Genomic DNA, 18,922 nt, shown 5'->3' on the forward strand with positions numbered 1-18,922 from the left:
CAAATCCAGAGAAGTAATCATTTCTCCTTACCAAGGGGACACACAGCAAAGTGGTATAGAATACAGTTCTCATGTTTAAAGTTATAAAGTAGTTTTTGTTGTCAGAAGAGCATGGAGAAAAGCCAAGGATTTGTAAATTATACTTAGCAAGTGAAGGAGGGAACTCACAATAAACGAGGTATACCATGACTCTATGTTGAAACCACTTAAGAACTTTAAAAATACCTAGAGTCTATCGAATAGGACTGCCCAGCCTGGGCATCTAGATTTTGTTTAACTCTCCTGCAGCCAGAGTTAAAAATCACTACCTTAGAGCAAGTAAGAAATCACTATAGACTCAAAAAAATAATAAATCAACCTCAATAAACATAATGCTGACATGGTAGGAAAATAGCAATTTGGGAGATTCTGCTATAAATAAAAAGTAAAAATAATCAGATCTTCAACAAATCTTTCAGTTCCCTAAAGACTGAGCCACCAGCTCTCTAGCCATCAGGGTGTGTATGGGTGTGGGTGTGTGTCTCAGCCATCAGAGTGTGTGTACGTGTGTGCGCATGCTCTTTATGACCACGCTCTTTGTGACCTCATGGACTATAGACCCCCAGGCTCTTCTGTCCATGGAATTTTCCACGGAAGAATACTGGAGCAGGTTGCCATTTCCTAGTCCAGGGCATCTTCCCAACCCAGGAATCAAACCTGCATCTCCTGCATCTTCAGCGTTGGCAGGCCACCAATAATCATGCACAAATGCAGAATAACAATTTTTTATAATTAAATGTATTTATTTTTAGTTGAAGGATAATTGCTCTACAACATTGTGTTGGTTTCTGCCAAACATCAACATGAATCAGCCATAGATATATCTGTGTCCCCTCCCTCCCCATCCCACCCCTCAAAACAGAACCCTGGTTTGAGTTCCCCGAGTCACAGCAAATTCCCATTGGCTATCTATTTTACCTATTATAATGTATACGTTTCCAAGCAGAATAATTTTTAATCGATGTTTATTTCATGAGCTATTCATCAGCTATTCAGTCAGTGGTTGTTTCTTTTGCATTGAATTTTTTTATCTGACCATTTTTCCCTTGTCAATGTCAACTCCTTCAACTATGACTTACCATTTCACCCCCGTAAACATTCCATCTTTATATTTAAAAAGCTTTAGCAGACCTGATTGCAAAGCAACTGTCAATCCAAGACCAGCCTTCCCTTTGGCCCAGGTGTCTTCGGAACTCTTCGTAACCCACTACAACTGCCAAAGGTCCAGGCTCTAGACTCCTGCATTCTGCTACACCTACAAATGCCAACTCTTTCAATAGTACTTTTTAAATCTTGCCATGGAGGCTCCTTCAAATTTCAGCAGCACCAATTGGTTATAAATCATTCAGTTTTCCAGGTCGGGCAGCCTGCAATTCTTGGATGGCCTCTCCACACAATAGCACCAAGCACTTAAACCACACAAAAAACCCCACCTCAAATAGTAATTTCTTAGACTTGAATCTCCTGCCACAGCACAACACAGGTCTGAGACGGATCCCTATAGCAGGGAAGTTCATGTATAGCCTTTGAGAATTTGTGAATAAGTCTGGCGTTCAGGTTGTTGTGTGGTGTGTGTGCTAAGTCTCTTCAGTCATGTCCAACTCTTTGTGATCCTATGGACTGCAGCCCGCCAGGCTCCCTTGTCCACAGGATTCTCCAGGCAAGAAAACCAGAGTGGGTTGCCATGCCCTCCTCCAGGGGATCTTTCCAACCCAGGATCGAACCTGAGTCTCCCACATCTCCTGAACTGGCAGGCGGGTTCTTTACCACTAGTGCCACCTGGGAAGCCCTCTGTCAGGCAGATAGGGAGTTCTTAAAACAATACACAACAAATATTGATAAGGTACACATTTACCCCAAAAAGGTGGCATTGAATAAATGCTACACTGAAACCATAACTGCACAGCAAATCCACTGTTTGATACAGATACAAAACCTACAGTTCTCTAAAATGACACAGAATAAGAAAGAAAAGAAGAGAGGGTAAGAATCAGTGGTTCGTATCCGTAAAACTCAAGTGGGAATCTTATTCAGTATACACATTTCTTCTATACAAATACTGGCAGAAAAATATTCAAAGCTATCATCATCATCATTATTATTATTATTATTATCAGAGCTTCCCTGGTAGCTCAGCTGGTAAGGAATCTGCCTGCAATGCAGGAGACCCTGGTTCAATTCCTGAGTCAGGAAGATCCCCTGGAGAAGGGATAGGCTACCCACTCCAGTATTCTTGGGCTTCCTTCCCCTGTGGCTCAGGTGGTAAAGAATCTGCCTGTAACGTGGGAGAGCTGGGTTTTTATGATAACGTTCCCAAATTAAAGACACAGAAAACTCTATCAACAGGCAAATAGATAAGCAAATCATGGTGGGTCGAAACAAAGGGATACTAAGCAGTTAGAAGGAAGCAACTATTGATGTACCTAACAAGAAGGAGAAATGACAGATACTACTTTGAGTGGAAGAAGCCAGACACAAGATATGTTGCCTGATTCCCTATAGACAAAACTAATCTTTGGTGGCTGGAAGCAGAAAATGGTGGCCTACAGAGCAAAGGTGGGAAGAAGGGACTCCAAAAGCAGAGGAAGGAACCTATGGAGTGACAGAAATGTTCCATATCTTAGATATGATTCTGGTGGCTCCATTCATTGGCTTCCTGGTGGTTCAGATGGTAAAGAATCCACCTGCAATACAGGAGACCTGGGTTCAATCCTTGGGTTGGGAAGATACTCAAGAGAAGGGAATGGCTACCCACTCCACTATTCCTGCCTGGAGAATCTCATGAACAGAGGAGTCTGGAGGGCCAAGGTCCATGGGATCAAAGAGTTGGACACAACTGAGTGACTAACACTTTCACTTCTTCCATTTATTGTATGTAAACTATGGCTCAATAAAATTGATTTTAGAAGAAAAGAAACTTAATTAACTCTCACCCCACCAACATTAAAAAATGTCCCTTCCCCCAAATTCTGATTCCATAGACCTGCATTGAAACCTGGGGCTGACATTTTTAACAAGTACATAATGTTCTAATGCTAGTGGTCAGATCAACACCTTTGGATTGGGCAACCTGGGGTGGGATCCAGCTATGCTCTCTACAAGCAGAAACATATCTAAACAGGTGTGAGTAAATGACCAAGAAGGAAAACTCTGGAATAAGTAAACTCAAAACCTGAACTTACCAAGTGGTAGTCTGGTCCTTCCAAAGACACAAACAAGAACTCTCAGAGCCAGCCAGGTTCAATGATAAAGCACATTTTAAGTCAATCTCTGGCTCTCTGCTTAAATCCCATCATTAGGGGATTATAGATGAACTGTGGCTCTCCATTACATTCTGTTAAATACTAACATGTGACCTAAATACTTTTAATTCAAGCCAAAAGAAAGATTACCGGGAAAAATAACCTCAACTTGTACCTGATCAAACTCCCTTTAAATATAATGACTTAAATGGTTGCCTAACATAGAGTCTTGCTTTGAGGTTTAAAATTCAGTTTAAAATTCTGACCCTGGCTAGTTATCATTATTTCATTTAAGCAGTAATGAAATGAATAAGAAGTGGTTATTATTTGATCTTGTGATTACAGTTAAGCTCACAGGCTGTAACTAGCCGGGGTGGGAACCATTCTACAGTCATTTCCAAAACACTCTTAAGAACTCTTGCTCTTATTTTTCAAACTGCAAGTCATCATCCACTAATGGGCCAAGAAATCAACTTGATCTCAACCAGAATTTGTACAACAATGAAATTTAATAGAATAAAGAAAATTCAGAGCACACCTCACAAGATAAGGGTAACCCTTATCAAGGTAAAAACTGTGGGTCAGTCAAAAAGAGTCTAAAAGTCAGTGATGTAAACTAAAGCTCTGCCCAGTGACACAAAAGGCAGTTTAATACATGTTATTTGCTAAACTTTAACATACTCACAAAAATAATTTGCCAAAGTGATACAAGATGACAACACTGATAACAAAATATAACATCACCTTGCCTTAACAATGGAGAGAGTGCCCAGAATCATGGCTTCAGAGTGGCCTTTCTTTAAAATCTTTCAGAGCCCAAAATCAAAACACCTCAGTAACTGCATTCAAGACAGTATCTGTTTACATTGCAGTGAGTTGTGTAAGCTTCTGGCACTGTCTTGGTTTGTCAATTTGTTCTCAAGAAGGGAATTTTTAAAAAGTCAAATAGAACCTGGTTTTCTGAAGGGCAATCAGGGTTGGCTGCCAGGTTTCATCTCAGAAACCACCTGCTAACAACCTCAGAAGCCCCAGGACCTACGAGGAGCGTATGGTGCAAGCCTACAGGGAACGTGGAAGGGAAAGGCCCCAGGACGAATGTTGCTCAACTACTTAGTGAGTGATAGTCACTCAGTCATGTCCGACTCTGTGACCCCAGGGACTATAGCCCACCAGGCTCCTCTGTCCGTGCAATTCTCCAAGCAATACTGGAGTGGGTTGCCATTTTCTTCTCCAGGGGCTTGACTACTTAGGAATCACTTAAAAATGGAGTCAGGGTCCTCAACAGAGGGGACACAAAGCCATTGGAAAGACATGGCAAATATTCCTGGCACATCTATGGTGTAAAGAAGACCACTCCTAATTCAAAGCAAATTTTTTGGAGCATAAGATGAAATGACAAAATGATAGATGTTAAAAAGTATTCTCTGAATGCAGAAGACCCCTTTGGTTCCTTCCAGAGACATGGCCTGGGAAGTCTTTGGCACAGAATAACCTCCAGTCCCAAACTAAACTCTAAACCCTAAAGAAGCTTAGATCCAGCCCAAGATAGGCTGTTTCGCTGATGACAGTCTACACACAGCCTGAGTCATGAAATTCGTGGGTCATGCGATCTGGAGAAGATAATGACTCATTGGTTGCTCCATTAGGGGAAAACTAGAGTCAAGTTTACAGTAAGAGGACAAAGCAACTGATGTTCTGTTAGTTTGATGGCTCTAAAATACAAAGTCATCATTGATCGCTGTTTTTTGACTTAATGTAGGTGTCAGATGCTGTGCCTAGTATCATCCAACAGAAATCTTTTCCCCAAACTTTATTTAAAATTATAAGACTTTAAGATCCATCATCTTCACTGTGCCTCTCCTGCCCCAAATACTACCCACGTGAACCATGCTGACACGCAGAGTTCCCAGGTCTTAGCTCAAAAAGCCTCCTCCTATAGGGAAGTATTCCTGGGTTAGTTGTCCCTCCACTTTCCTGTTTGCATAGTACATAGTTTCTTGGTCCAGCTCCCCATCCAGGCAGGGATTGGGCAGGGACACGGTGTTCATCACATAAAAGGCATTCAAATATGTGGAGAAATCCTCAGCATTTTTCCAAGCACCAGTTAGCCATACAAGCAAAACAAAACCTATTCCCTGCTCTCCAGGTTTGTTCAAGGAAAACATATGGCTGGGATAAGAGAGAAGGCGAGGGAGAGGTAATAGAGGAGAAGGTATAGCCTGTGGGCCAGGATTAAAATATACATAGATATTTGAGAAAACTCAAGCAGAATCAAGATGCATTCTATTGCATTTACTTCTGTGTGATTTAACACGTCACTTTTTGTACAAATGGTATTTTTTATTGAAACACTATTTTTAATGTATTAATGTTATTTTTAATGTACAGGGCACTGAAAAGTTAATTTTACACGCGATTTTAATGGCAAAATGTGAAAAACTGCGTAATTTCACTTAACTTTATTCAAATTCTAGGAGGGGTTGTTATTATCCCCACAGTTTAGAAAACTGAAGCACAGAGAGGTTGACATACCCTTGGACAAAAGCCAAGGGGAAGTGGCAAACACATCGATCACTGAGAGCACAAAAACGGCTCCTATTCCCTCACGGACTGACTAACAGAACAAGGCTCTAAAGATGAACTGCCAGTAAAGGCCTGAGATGTTAGGTCTGATGGTCATTTTGGAGGAAGCTGAGCAAAGTCCCAGTTATTATCAGGGAATAAAAAGACACTTCTATACCTCCAAGTAACCTTTGTCGTCTGATGTTTCCCTCCCATCCACCTTTCCAGTACAACAGCAACCCTGAGTGCTCAAGTAATCTCCAGGGGATGGCCCTGCCCCCACTAACTCTGTGCCCCTCAGTACCCACTTCAGCTCCTGCTGCATCCTCCCTTTCCAGCACAGCTGATGACTCATCTGTCACCTCCAGCTAGCCCCCACTGCAGAAGAGAAGACACTGTTCATGTGCTGGGAACAGCATCTCGATGCTTCAAGCTCAAACTGACTTACCAGCTCTCTCCTTGAATTACTCTTCAGACTAATCCATTCCTCTTTGGAATGCTCTCACCTTTCCTCTGCCCCAACTGCCAAAACAAAATTTCTTTCTTGCACCTGCAGAGAGAGGTCAAGCTCCACCTTTCCCTAATTTCCTGACTACCCACTATATCTGCTCTGTTTTGCTGGACTTTGGCCCACTTACTTCTCTCAACTACCTGTTCTCTTCCTATATCTGGAAGAAATCCCATTTGCAAATCTCTTCTATAGTAATTTTTTTCTCCTCACTCACCCCTGCTGCCCCCTATTCCAGTTTACTAAGAGTTCTGTCTCCTCCTCACAGACTCTCCCAAGATAAGAAAAGGGGCGCTCTGCAATTTCACCCACCTTGATGGACTACCTGAAGGCTGAATAGTGGAATGTGCTTAGTCCCTCAGTTGTGTCAGACTCTTTGCAACCCCATGGACTGTATAGCCTGCCAGGCTACTCTGTCCATGGGGGTTCTCCAGGCAAGAATATTGGAGTGGGCTGTCATGCCCTCCTTCAGAGGATCTTCTCAACCCAGGTCTCCCGCATTGCCGGCAGACCCTTAATCATCTGAGCGACCAGGGAAGCCACACCAGGGTGTAACTGCACTGTACTGCAAATGCCTGGGGTGGGGACACTGATTTTTCTCCAGACTCACACCAAGGACACAGTGACTGAAACAGCTTTTCCTCGACTTTCATTGAATGGGAGCCTTTTTCCTGACCTTTAATAAACATCCCATACCTTTCTTTTTTTCCTTCAGAGGGGTATGTTCCTCCTAACCTATTTAAAAAAGAAGAAAAAGAAAGAAAAGAAAACCACATCCAATTGATACAGAGACTACAATTACTTAGAATCCTATGGCACAGATATATGGCTTTTGTTGGTGTCTAAATCTGACATTTTTACACCTCCACAACCTTAAAAGAATTAAAAAATGGATGTATTCAGCTATAAAAGAGGATCCAGCTCTCCTTGAGGGTTGTTTAATCTATGTTCCTTGCTGTCTGTGTACTTACTTTTCCTCAAACCCCTAAAATTCTGTATAAAAGAGCACACAAGGCCTGGAAAGTTCCTGGACTGGACCTCACTCAGAGAATAAGGTAAATGAACACCTGAAAAACACTCAATCTAACTTTTGGGGGGGCCAAGATACTTGGCACGCAAGAACTTACTTTCCTGACAGATCTAAGGATGGAATCTATGCCCCCTGCATTGGGAACTCCAGAATCTCAGCCACTGGACCACCAGGGAATTCCCTGAATTTAACATTTTAATTGCTGCAGATCAGATTTTTTATTGGCACTCTCACATATTTAATGAAGAGCACTGTCTTCTAAGAGTTGCATAAATGTTAATGTTATTAATATTCAAATAATGTCTGACAGCACCAAAAACGACTTTGGAGATTTTCTAGCAACCCAGCTGGGGAAACTCAAGCTATAGGTGCCTTACCCACCTACGGAGCCATGTATTAGCCAAAAAAAAAAAAAAAAAAAATCCCCACCCCCCAAACCAGCACACAGTCATAGACGGGGCACACACAGTCACAGATGCATATGCATGGAAACAGACACCCAGAACTCAGATGCAGAGACAGACAGACAGACGCAGACACTAATTCCCCAAAGTACAGCTTATGTACCAAGAAATGGTCTTACCTGAAGAATGAAACCTTACTGTAGTATCTCCCAAAAATACTTTGTATTCACTGCCCCCACCCACCAATTCTGTGCTGGGCTCTGCTCAAGGATGGGATCATTCTGATGCTCAGCATGAGACGCTTCAGGTGCTGAAGGAACTTCGGTTTTTATAACCCACAGAGGCTTACCAAAATTGTATAACCACCCCACCTAATCAGAAATGCTATCTACTTTGTATTACACAACAGCCACCACCTGGTTACAAACTGTTACTGCATGCCTCCAGTATGGTCTGTTTACCATCAATCTGTGGCAGGTTTCTATGTGGCAAGCTGGATACCACTGTGGAAACCAAGCAACTGCTGGGATTACATATCTCAAACTTACACAAATAAGGAAAATTAAAACCTATCTTTCCAATCCCTTCCATTCAGATGAACAAGTCCACCCACACTGCTTTCTGCTCAGTGAAAAGGGAGATTAATTTTACTCCTTATTTTGGGGGGGGGTCATTTTTCATTTCCCCAATCAGGGGCCCACAGACAACTGTTTTCAAAACTCAGAGACTTTCAGAGATTAAAAATGTATCTGCAGGTATGATTTCTTCATTAAATGACAGGCAGAGCCAATAATAACTGTTACATTGAAAGCTAACCCCTGGGGCCCAGCTGGATGTGGCACCTGTTGTATGCACTCCCAGCTGCAGAGGCCCCACCAGACAGTGGAAGTGCCCATGAAGACACAGAAAGGGGCAGATATACACTGAAAGGGAAAAAGCTGCACCTGCAATCAGACTTTGTCCTTTCCAGTCCTGACCTACCAAAGGACTGCCAAAACCTGGGCAATGGGCACCTCATCTCTGCTGTGAGAGGACAAATACTAGCCTTCATCTTGCCACCACCACTGCACTTCCCAAATTCAAACAGAAAACCAAGAAACTCAGATGAGAAACAGCCAGACAGAAGATGCATCTTGGAAGATGAGATCCCTGAGATAAAAGCAGAAGAAAGAGGAGGACAACTTCTGGAGAGAAAAGCAGCATTAAGTGTTACTTATTCATGAGTAATCTTAAGGAAATCAACAATGAACAAAAGAGGAAGATGCCACTGGACTAGGGGAGAAGCTACAGCAGAAGCCAGAGGGATGGCTGGAAGCCAAGCACTTCAACTGTTCAGGGGCAAGAGATCACAACTACAAGCGCCCAAAACACAGGTGACATGTGACACACTCGACCCACCAGGCAACACGCCCAGGTACTCCCTCGCTCCAAGGTGAGCTAACCCAGGGTCCAGCCTATGGAAAAAGCACTCAAGTCTCAGTATCCTGAATACAAGAACTATAATCAGGATGTTCTGTGAAGACAAGCTTCAGAAAGGAACCAAAACAAAATTTCAATTTGGAAAAAAAGGAGCAAAGGAAAAAAAAAAGTTGAGTATAAACACAGGAAACAGGATCAAACAGTTACATGAAGAAAATGGTCTAAGACCAAGAGACAACAAGCTGGGGTGGGGAAGAATTATGAGGAAACAAAAAGCACAGAATTAGTTTAGAAGCAATAAAGAGAAGTGAAACTGCATAAAACAGCAGAAAAACGAAAGGTAAAGGACAAGCCTGAGAAACTCCTAGATGTGGAAAAAGCCAGAAAGGCAGTAACAGTTCAGAGATGAGTATCATGGAGGGGACAAAGCAAAGAGCAAAGTCAAGACATGAATAATCCAGTGCTTCTTAAATGGACTTAAAAACAAAAAACAAAGAAGCCAGTCACGCTGTAGGATTCCATTTATATGAAATGTCCAGAATAGACAAATCTATAGGAACAGGAAGATTAGTGGTTGCCTGGGGCTGGGGCAGAAATAGGGGACAGGAATGGGAGTGATTTAATGGGTTTGGGATTTATTTATAGGATGAAGAAAATTTCTAAAACTTGATTGTCGTGACAGTTGCCCAAGGCTGATTCACCAGAAGCCACTGAACTGTACACTTTTAAATGGGAGAACTTTACAGTTTCTGATTTATACCTCAATAAAAAAATTTTTTCTAAAGAACAATGAAGAGGACTTCCCTGGCAGTCCAGTGGTTAAGAATCTGCCTTCCAATACATGAGATGCAAGTTTGATCCCTGGTCAGGGAACGAAAATCCCACAGGTCACGGGGCAACTAAACCTTGGCATCAAAGATCCTGCATGCTGCCCCCAGGCTCCGGAGCCCTTGTGTCACAACTAGAGAAGCCCCAGTGCCGCAACAAAGACCCACACGCCACAACAAGGTTCCCTAGTGCTGCAACTAAGACCTGACGCAACCAAATAAACAATGAAACCAGATACAAAAGATGCAGGGAAAAATCACAACCAATTCTGAGATTAAGAAAAATCTGAGTACAGAGATGGGCACACCAGGCTTCCCAGGTGGCTCAATGGTAAAGAAACTGCCTGCCAATGCAGGACGAAAGAGATGTGTGTTCAACCCCTGGGTCAGGAAGATCCTCTGGAGTAAGAAATGGCAACCCACTCCAGTATTCTTGACTGGAAAATTCCATGGACGGAGGAGTCTGACGAGTCACAGAGTCAGACATGACTGAGTACACACATACATGGGCGCACCAGAGTCATTAAAAAGTCAAGGCAAGAAATTAAACTTGAACATATCCTGGCAAAATAATTTAGCTATGGGATGAAACAGACACACTCAGGGAGATGGAGAAAATGTTTGGTTTACTTAAATGGTAGCAATAATTAAGATTAGCCCCAGGATTTTCCAAGACAGTAATAAACACCAGAAGTCGAAAGAAAATACAGATCTGTAAAGAGCTGGAGAAAAAGGTTTCCCAAAGAATTTTATAATCAAACAAGTTGCCCTTTGTGTGTTAAAGCCAAAAACTTCAGAAATGCATGAAATAGAAAAGCAAAGCCTGGGGCTATATTCTAGCCACGTAAGAAGCAAAATTCAGAGAGGTCACTAGTAAACAAGACTATATACTGAAAGTGAAAGTATTAGTCACTCAGTCGTGTCTGACTCTGCAACGCTATGGACCGCAGCTCTCCAGAATCCTCTGTCCATGGAATTCTCCAGGCAAGAATACTGGCGTGGGTAGCCATTCCGTTCTCCAGGGGATCTTCCAACCCAGAGATCGAACCCAGGTTTCCGGCACTGCAGGCAGATTCTTTACCATCTGAGCCACTACATGATGTTAAAAATGTAATTAAAAACAAAGCAGAGTGAACAAGAGAACATTAAAGACTGAACACAGAAAATGAGAAGATGATGAAGCCCTTCCACACAGACAGGAATGGAAAAAATACCACTAGATTTCAGCTATGACAACTGAAAAAAGTTGTTTTCCATTTTTTTTTTTTTAATTTAAAAGAAACCATTATTAGAATTTGAAGACTAAAACTACAGACTAAAACTAAACCTGTAAATCAAATTCATTTCATTAAAAATATTCCCTGTTTTGTCAAAAAATAAACGCCTAAGATAGACCTTAAAAACGAAGCAAGGGGAATTCCCTGGGGATCCCATGGTTAAAAAATGAAACATAAATAGACCCTGCGCTCTTTTTTAAAAGTTCAGGATTTATAAGGGATCAAACTGAAGGGACTTCAAAGAAGTTGTGCGTATGCTACCAAGACCCCAGTCCTAGTGCATCAATCTGGAAATCAGTGGCGTGGCTGCTCTGTCACACTCTAGGTCCCTTGATTAATGGCTCTGAGGGCATAGGCTGTAAGAGGTGGTAGAGGGACTTTCTTGGACGTTCAGTGGTTATAACTCCAAGCTTCCACAGGACACTTGGGTTCAAACCCTGGTTTACTTAAACAGTAGCAATAATTGAGATTAGCCCCTGGATCTTCTGATAAATGTCAGAAGTCGAAAGAAAAAAGAGATCTGTAAAGAGGTGGAGAAAAGAGTTTCCCAAAGAATTTTATAATCATGTGGGAACTAAGAACATGTGGTCCTGGAGAAGTCTCTTGAGAGTCTCTTGGAAAGGAAGGAGATCAAACCAGTTGATCTTAAAAAGAAATCAACCCTGAATATTCTTTGGAAGGACTGATGCTGAAGCTGAAGCTCCAAAACACTGGCCACCTGAAGCAAACAGTTGACTCACTGGAAAAGACCCTGATGCTGGGAAAGGTCGAAGGCAGGAGAAGAGGGCAACAGAGGATGAGATGGTTGGATGGCATTACCAATTCAATGGACATGAACTTGGGCAAACTCTGGGAGATGGTGAGGGACAGGGAAGCCTGGCGTGCTGCAGTCCATGGGGTCCAAAGAGTCAGACACCGACTTGGCAACTGAACAACAATTGTTATTTTTAAATGTCAGACACAATGGAATTCATGCCAGAAAGTATTAAAACGGAGAAAAAGGATCATTTTACATTGCTAAATTATAAAATTGACAATAGAAGTATGTTAATTTTTATGTTCTGAACATTATTTCACTGAAATGAGGTCCATAATGTTTATCAACACAGAAGAATGACTAAAATTTTATAAACATACCTACTGGTCTCCAAGAAGATAGGAGGCAAGAGGGTAGAGGGGAAATGAGCAGAGACTTGATCTCCATGTTAATTCTATTGTGCATCAATTAGAGAATCTGACCAATATCATGAATAAGGCTAATAAAGTAAGTATCAAACTTTGCATACCACAGAAAGTAGAGCTTTATTTTCAATGGCTAAGAAGCATTAGTGAAAACTGACCACCATGACGAATAAAAATTTCAGCCTCCACAAAAAGAACACTTCTGATTGTTTGCTCATAATGTTAAAAACAGATTTAAAAGAATTATCAACCAAGAAAATTTAACAACTTCAAAATTTTCTGCCTTTCTCCCAAATACGTTAGTTCAAAGGTAAAACTAAGACTGTTAAAAAATATCTTTACAATTAAAAAAAGAATAAGCAACAAAATACTCTAAAGAAAGTTAAAAATATTGGAGAAGGAAATGGCAACCCACTCCAGTGTTCTTGCCTGGAGAATCCCAGGGACGGCGGGGCCTGGTGGGCTAGCGTCTGTGGGGTCGTAGAGTCGGACACGACTGAAGCGACTTAGCAGCAGAGTTACGTTAACTTTTATCTTGACCATAAAATCTTCCTGAAAAACCACAGTAGATGTCACTTACCTGGATTTTGAGCAGTATTTTCAGCTTTTCCAACATACTAGAGGAACTATTTTTTCTAGAGGAAAATGCGCCCTAGAGGAGGCAATTTCTGACTGGAAGGGAATACTATGCTTCATAAGTAAGAGGCCTTTTAATACTTGAATAGATGGTTGCATGTAACTGTCCCTTAATTCAATAGTTACTCTTGTATACTTAGTTTGCTCTGTTCTGACAGGATTTCTACATGGATGGGTCTAAATATGGGGTAAAATTCTGAATTGGTCATTTTACCCTTTTTGTTACATTTAAGTGCACATATTTTAGTTGTGATAAAGGCTATGACTTTTCTAAAAATTTTATATAATAAAAAAAAAAAAAGTTAAAAATAAAGGAAGAGAAAATAGCTAAGAAATAAGCAGCAGAGTTGATAAATTTGATAAATACATCCAAGAAAGCTCTTAAACAAGCCTTTTGGCACTTCCCAGATGGCACAGCGATAGCGATAAAGGATCTGCCTGCCAATGCAGGAGACGCAAGAGACACAAGTTTGATCCCTGAATCTGGACGATCCCCTGGGGTAAGAAATGGCAACCCACTCCAATATTCTTGCCTGGAAAACTCCATGGAAAGAGAGGCCTGGTGGGCTCAGCCCATGGGATTGCAAAGAGTTGGACGTGGCTGAGCATGCACGCACAAGGCCAAAGCAGATAGAGACCTTCCATTCAAAAACACACTGGGCTCAGATGCATATGCTACAGAGACCCCAGTCCTGGTGCATCATCCCTCTACAACTTGGAAACCCAAGGCATTTCCCAGGCAAATGCCTCCCAGTATAAGGAAGTTTCTTCCTATGCTACTCAGTGCCAAAGCACTGGTAAAGGATGACAAGCTTGTCAATCATTTTAGAATCTAAGCATAACCCTGACTCCACATTTAACAAAGCACAAGAGAAGGGAAAAAGCTAGTATTACATTTCATATCTACAGGCAGAAGGGAGAAAACCATTAAGAGCCAAAAAGAAAATCAGAAACCAAAAAGGGATTTAATAAAGCTCAAAATCAATTTTCAAATGAAATCTGTCATGCATTCCAATATAGAAGAAAAATGTCCCCCAAAAGAATCCCTATCTCATGCCAAAAACCAACGAGATACTTTCTCTGAAAAATCCAGCAAGGTCATATTAAAGCCAAAAACAGAAGGGAGTGTGATGTCTCCATTAGAAAAGACTGTTCTGGAAGTTCTAATTCAGTACGAAAAGGATTTTAAAGTTCAAACAGCAGAAAAGGAAGGGGACTTCCATGTTAAGTCCACTAGTTAAGACTTCACCTGCCAATGCAGGGGGTGCTGGTTCAGTCTGTGGTTGGGGAGCTAACCCAAATTCCACATGCCTCACTGCCAAGGGAAATAAAAAAAAAAAACCAAAACACAAAACAGAAGCAATGTTGCAACAAATTCAACAGAGATTTTTAAAATGGTCCATGTCAAAAAAATAAAAATAAAAAAAGGAAGACAAAAGAATTATTCACAGATCTGTCTACAGAGAAAATGAGTTATAGGGGTGAGGGGGAGCACTGGAACCTGATGCTTCAAAAGAGCAGCCATTTACAAACAAAGGGAAACCCCACCCCATGGACTGGCATTACCTCAAAGGATAACCCTCTCTTAAAGTACTGCATAGATATACATGCAAGCAGGCTACAGTGGTTATCTCTGCAAAGTGTGATTATAATTGTTTTTACTTTGTAGAAAAGTTTTAATTTAAGCTTTAGTTTTGTCCCTCCCAATGTATTAGAAGGCAAAATTAGTAGTAGCTCAATACTTAGCACCTATATATGGTTAGTAAATCTAGAACCAAAAATTAGGCAAAACAACCAAAAGGCTTTAAACATGGCCAAATACTGAAAGAAAAAAAAAGTTTAATTCTTCAGAAATAATTATGTATTTGAAAATATCTAATTTGATTAATGTAATCGCTGATTTATATTTTTTCCTTTAAGGACAAATATAAACTCTTTTTTTAAACCTTACACATTTGGTAATTATCTATTTCTGCCTTTCCAGATAAATGTTACATATTGACATTTGAGCATCCCTGTTTTTGTAAAACTGAGTAAAACAATAAAGAAGGTTTACAATTATCAACTGGACAAAACTACTCTGATCCTGGTAATAAGATTAACTGAGGCAGAGGGGGCAGTAGGTAGGTAAGTGTTTGTGCTCAGTCGTGTTCAGACTCTGCAACCCTTTGGACTGCAGCCCGCCAGGCTCCTCTGTCCATAAGATTTTTCAGGCAAGGATACTGAAGTAGGCTGCCATTTCCGAGAATTCTCCAGGGCATCTTCCTAATCCAGGGATTGAACCTGTGTCTCCTGCAACTCCCGCACTGCAGGCAGATTCTATATCCTAAGCCATCAGGGGAGCGGGGAGCGAATTCCGTAAACACTAAAAGGAAACATATTAACAGGACCCTCTAGTGTTACAAGGGCTTCCCTGGTGGCTCAGATGGTAAAAAGTCTGCCTGCAGTGCAGGAGACGGGGGTTTGATCCCTGGGTCAGAAGATCCCCTGGAGAAGGAAATGGCTATCCACTCCAGTGTTCTTGCCTGGAGAAACCCATGGACAGAGGAGCCTGGCAGGCTACAATCTATGGGGTTGTAAAGAGTCGGACATGACTAAGCGACTTCATTTTCTAGTGTTATAAGACAAACTAAAATATATGAAAATTATTTTATTAATATTTTGGAAAATTTCACACAAAAAGTAGACAAAACTACATTTTAACTTCATATCCAATTTATTTCTGACTATATATTGTTTTGATTCACATGGCAACTTCTCTACTTCATTAGAAGTGTCAAGAGACTACCAGGTGTTTGTGAATCTGCTGCCATTCAATTAATAATTAAACTAATAAAAAGCCTTGATTTTAAGTTGAACACACAACCAACTAAATTCAGGCAACACTTCCCAGCCTCCCTTGCAGCCAGAGGTGGCCATGTGATTATGTTTGGCCAATGGGATGGAAGTTGAAATAAACATGTGCTCCTTTCCCTTTTCCCACTGACTGAAGCAAACATCCTGAGCCATGTGAATGAATAAATACTCTAGAAATGGTGAAACTATAAGAAAAAAAGGAGCCAGATTATGTGAAAAGCTATTTCATATTTGTGTATATTGAAACAAAACTATACCCCATCTCCAAAAAATAACAAAACACACGTAAAAGAAAATCTGATAAGACAACATATTTAGAATAAACCCAGCTACTAAATTTTCAATAGGAAATAAACCAGTACATATTTCAAACCTGACTGAATGCTACTCTCCAGAGATGGATCACAATAAAGAATACACATTTGCATGAGGTGAATAAATTCACTGTTTCCCTTGACTACCAAAGGCTTCACTGGCAAACACTTAAACGCTGGCCTTTCATACATAATCTCAGAGCACAACTCGGAAGAATTCAGCAATAAAAGTAAACTTTTTCCACTCTGAAAGTAAATCCATAGCGAAGACCGCATCCTTCAAACTGAAGATTCACATTATGGTGTGCTGTCAACAGAACCTTGGCGTAGAATACAAGGGGTGGGAAAACAGAACTCACTGAGCATCCAGAAGCCCATGCTATAGACCATGCACAATTGTGCAGACCATGAATGATGGTGTAAGTGCAGGAAAACCATTATCCAGTGGGCCTCAGATGTCTTCCTCTGTAAAATAAGGACGTTGGTCTAAATCTATGGTTTCTGCACTTTTGCTGTTAGTAATGAAATAAGCATCCTCAAATTCAAAGCTAGGAGGGGGAGTGGTTTACATAAGTAGGTAGATGATGTTATTAAAATGAGGACTTGATACTCTTTACTGTAAAGTTTTAATACACACTTTCCAGAATACCAAAAAAAAAATGTCCACCAGTATATCAAAGATTCCATAACCATACGAACTTTGCTGAGAGCAGCAAGAAAAGTACATTTACAAGCTTTCTAGCAGCGGCGGCATGCAAATGTTATGCTGCACTACACCATCATTATTTAGTTACCTTAACACAATGTTGGGGAAACAGTGGAAACAGTGTCAGACTTTATTTTTCTGGGCTCCAAAATCACTACAGATGGTGACTGCAGCCATGAAATTAAAAGACGCTTACTCCTTGGAAGGAAAGTTATGACCAACCCAGATAGCATATTCAAAAGCAGAGACATTACTTTGCCAACACAGGTCCATCTAGTCAAGGCTATGGTTTTTCCTGTGGTCACGTATGGATGTGAGAGTTGGACTGTGAAGAAGGCTGAGCGCCGAAGAATTGATGCTGTTGAACTGTGGTGTTGGAGAAGACTCTTGAGAGTCCCTTGGACTGCAAGGAGATCCAACCAGTCCATTCTGAAGGAGATCAGCCCTGGGATTTCTTTGGAAGGAATGATGCCAAAGCTGGAACTCCAGTACTTTGGCCACCTCATGCGAAGAGTTGACTCATTGGAAAAGACTCTGATGCTGGGAGGGATTGGGGGCAGGAGGAGAAGGGGACGACAGAGGATGAGATGGCTGGATGGCATCACTGACTCGATGGACGTGAGTCTCAGTGAACTCCAGGAGTTGGTGATGGACAGGGAGGCCTGGCGTGCTGTGATTCACAGGGTCGAAAAGAGTCAGACACGACTGAGCGACTGATCTGATCTGATCTGATCTGATAACACAATGTTGATTTTGAATTAAAGGGGGACTTCCTCGGCGGTACAGTGATTAACACTCTGCCTTCCAATGTGGAGGCATGGGTTCAATCCCTGGTCAGGGAACTGAGATCCCACATGCCTGTTAGTACGGGCAAATAAATAAATAAGTAGAACAAAGAACCATTTAAAAAATTTATTTTAAAAAATGGGGGAGGCAATGGGGAGAATATGCAAGACCAAAGAAGGCAAAAATATCAACTACTTTAATTAATCTAAAAATATAATCCATTTTTAAATTTAATTCTTTGAGTTAAAAAAATATGACATTCCTATTAGAATGGCTAAAACAAAAAGAAACTGCTAACACCAAATGCTAATAAGGACACAAAGTAACTGGAACTCTCATACACTTCTGATGGGTTTGTTAAAATGGCACAATCACTAAAACCCAGCAATATACTCCTGGGTATCTTATTAGCAATACACTCCAGAGAAATGACAACTTATGCTCAAACAAAGTCTGTAACATAAATGTTTATAGTGGTTTATAATAGCCCAAATCTGGAAACAACATTCACCTTTGACTAGTGAATGAATAAACAAACCATGGCACATGCCAATTAAAATGTGATATCATTTCACACCTATCAGATAATGCAGGAATAAAAGAGTTTAATAATACCAAGTGTTAGTGAGGCTGCTGATAAACAGGAATTTTCCCACCATTGCCAGAAGTGTAAATTAGTTGAAATACTTGGGAGAATAATTTGGTAACATCTAGCAGGTTGAATGGAGAAGGCAATGGCACCCCACTCCAGTACTCTTGCCTGGAAAATCCCATGGACGGAGGAGCCTGGTGGGCTGCCATCAATGGGGTCACACACAGTCGGACACGACTGAAGCGATTTAGCAACAGCAGCAGGTTGAAGATGTGTGTGCCCTATGATCCAGCAATGACACTTCTCCCCTAATTTACCAGTATGCAACCAACACATCAATAGGACAATATAAAAATAAGTCCTGGTATGTTTAAACAGCAGAATAAAACAGAGCAGTTAAAACAAGTGAACTCTAGCTACTTGGATCAACATGGCTTGAAAACATACTTGAATGAGCAAGTAGGCTGCAGAAAACATATCACATGAAATCTTTTATTATGATTATAGGTTTTAAATCAGTCAATATTATATGTGGGCTTATG

General features: G+C 41.0%; 1 protein-coding gene across 3 annotated transcripts in view; it reads right to left on the bottom strand.

The window, feature by feature from the left end:
• SLC23A2 (solute carrier family 23 member 2) overlaps nt 1–18,922 on the bottom strand; it is a 142,427-nt gene that overhangs the window by 96,896 nt on the left and 26,609 nt on the right. The window contains exon 1 of one of the 3 annotated variants that reach the window (XM_070381240.1): nt 7,965–8,143. The exons of the other annotated variants lie outside the window; for them this stretch is intronic. The gene's annotated coding sequence lies outside the window, so the exon portion shown is untranslated. Of the gene's footprint in view, nt 1–7,964; nt 8,144–18,922 lie in introns of those variants that run through there. 3 annotated transcript variants of the gene reach the window in all.

This window comes from Bos mutus, chromosome 13, assembly GCF_027580195.1.
Source record: "Bos mutus isolate GX-2022 chromosome 13, NWIPB_WYAK_1.1, whole genome shotgun sequence".
Lineage (NCBI taxonomy): Eukaryota > Metazoa > Chordata > Mammalia > Artiodactyla > Bovidae > Bos > Bos mutus.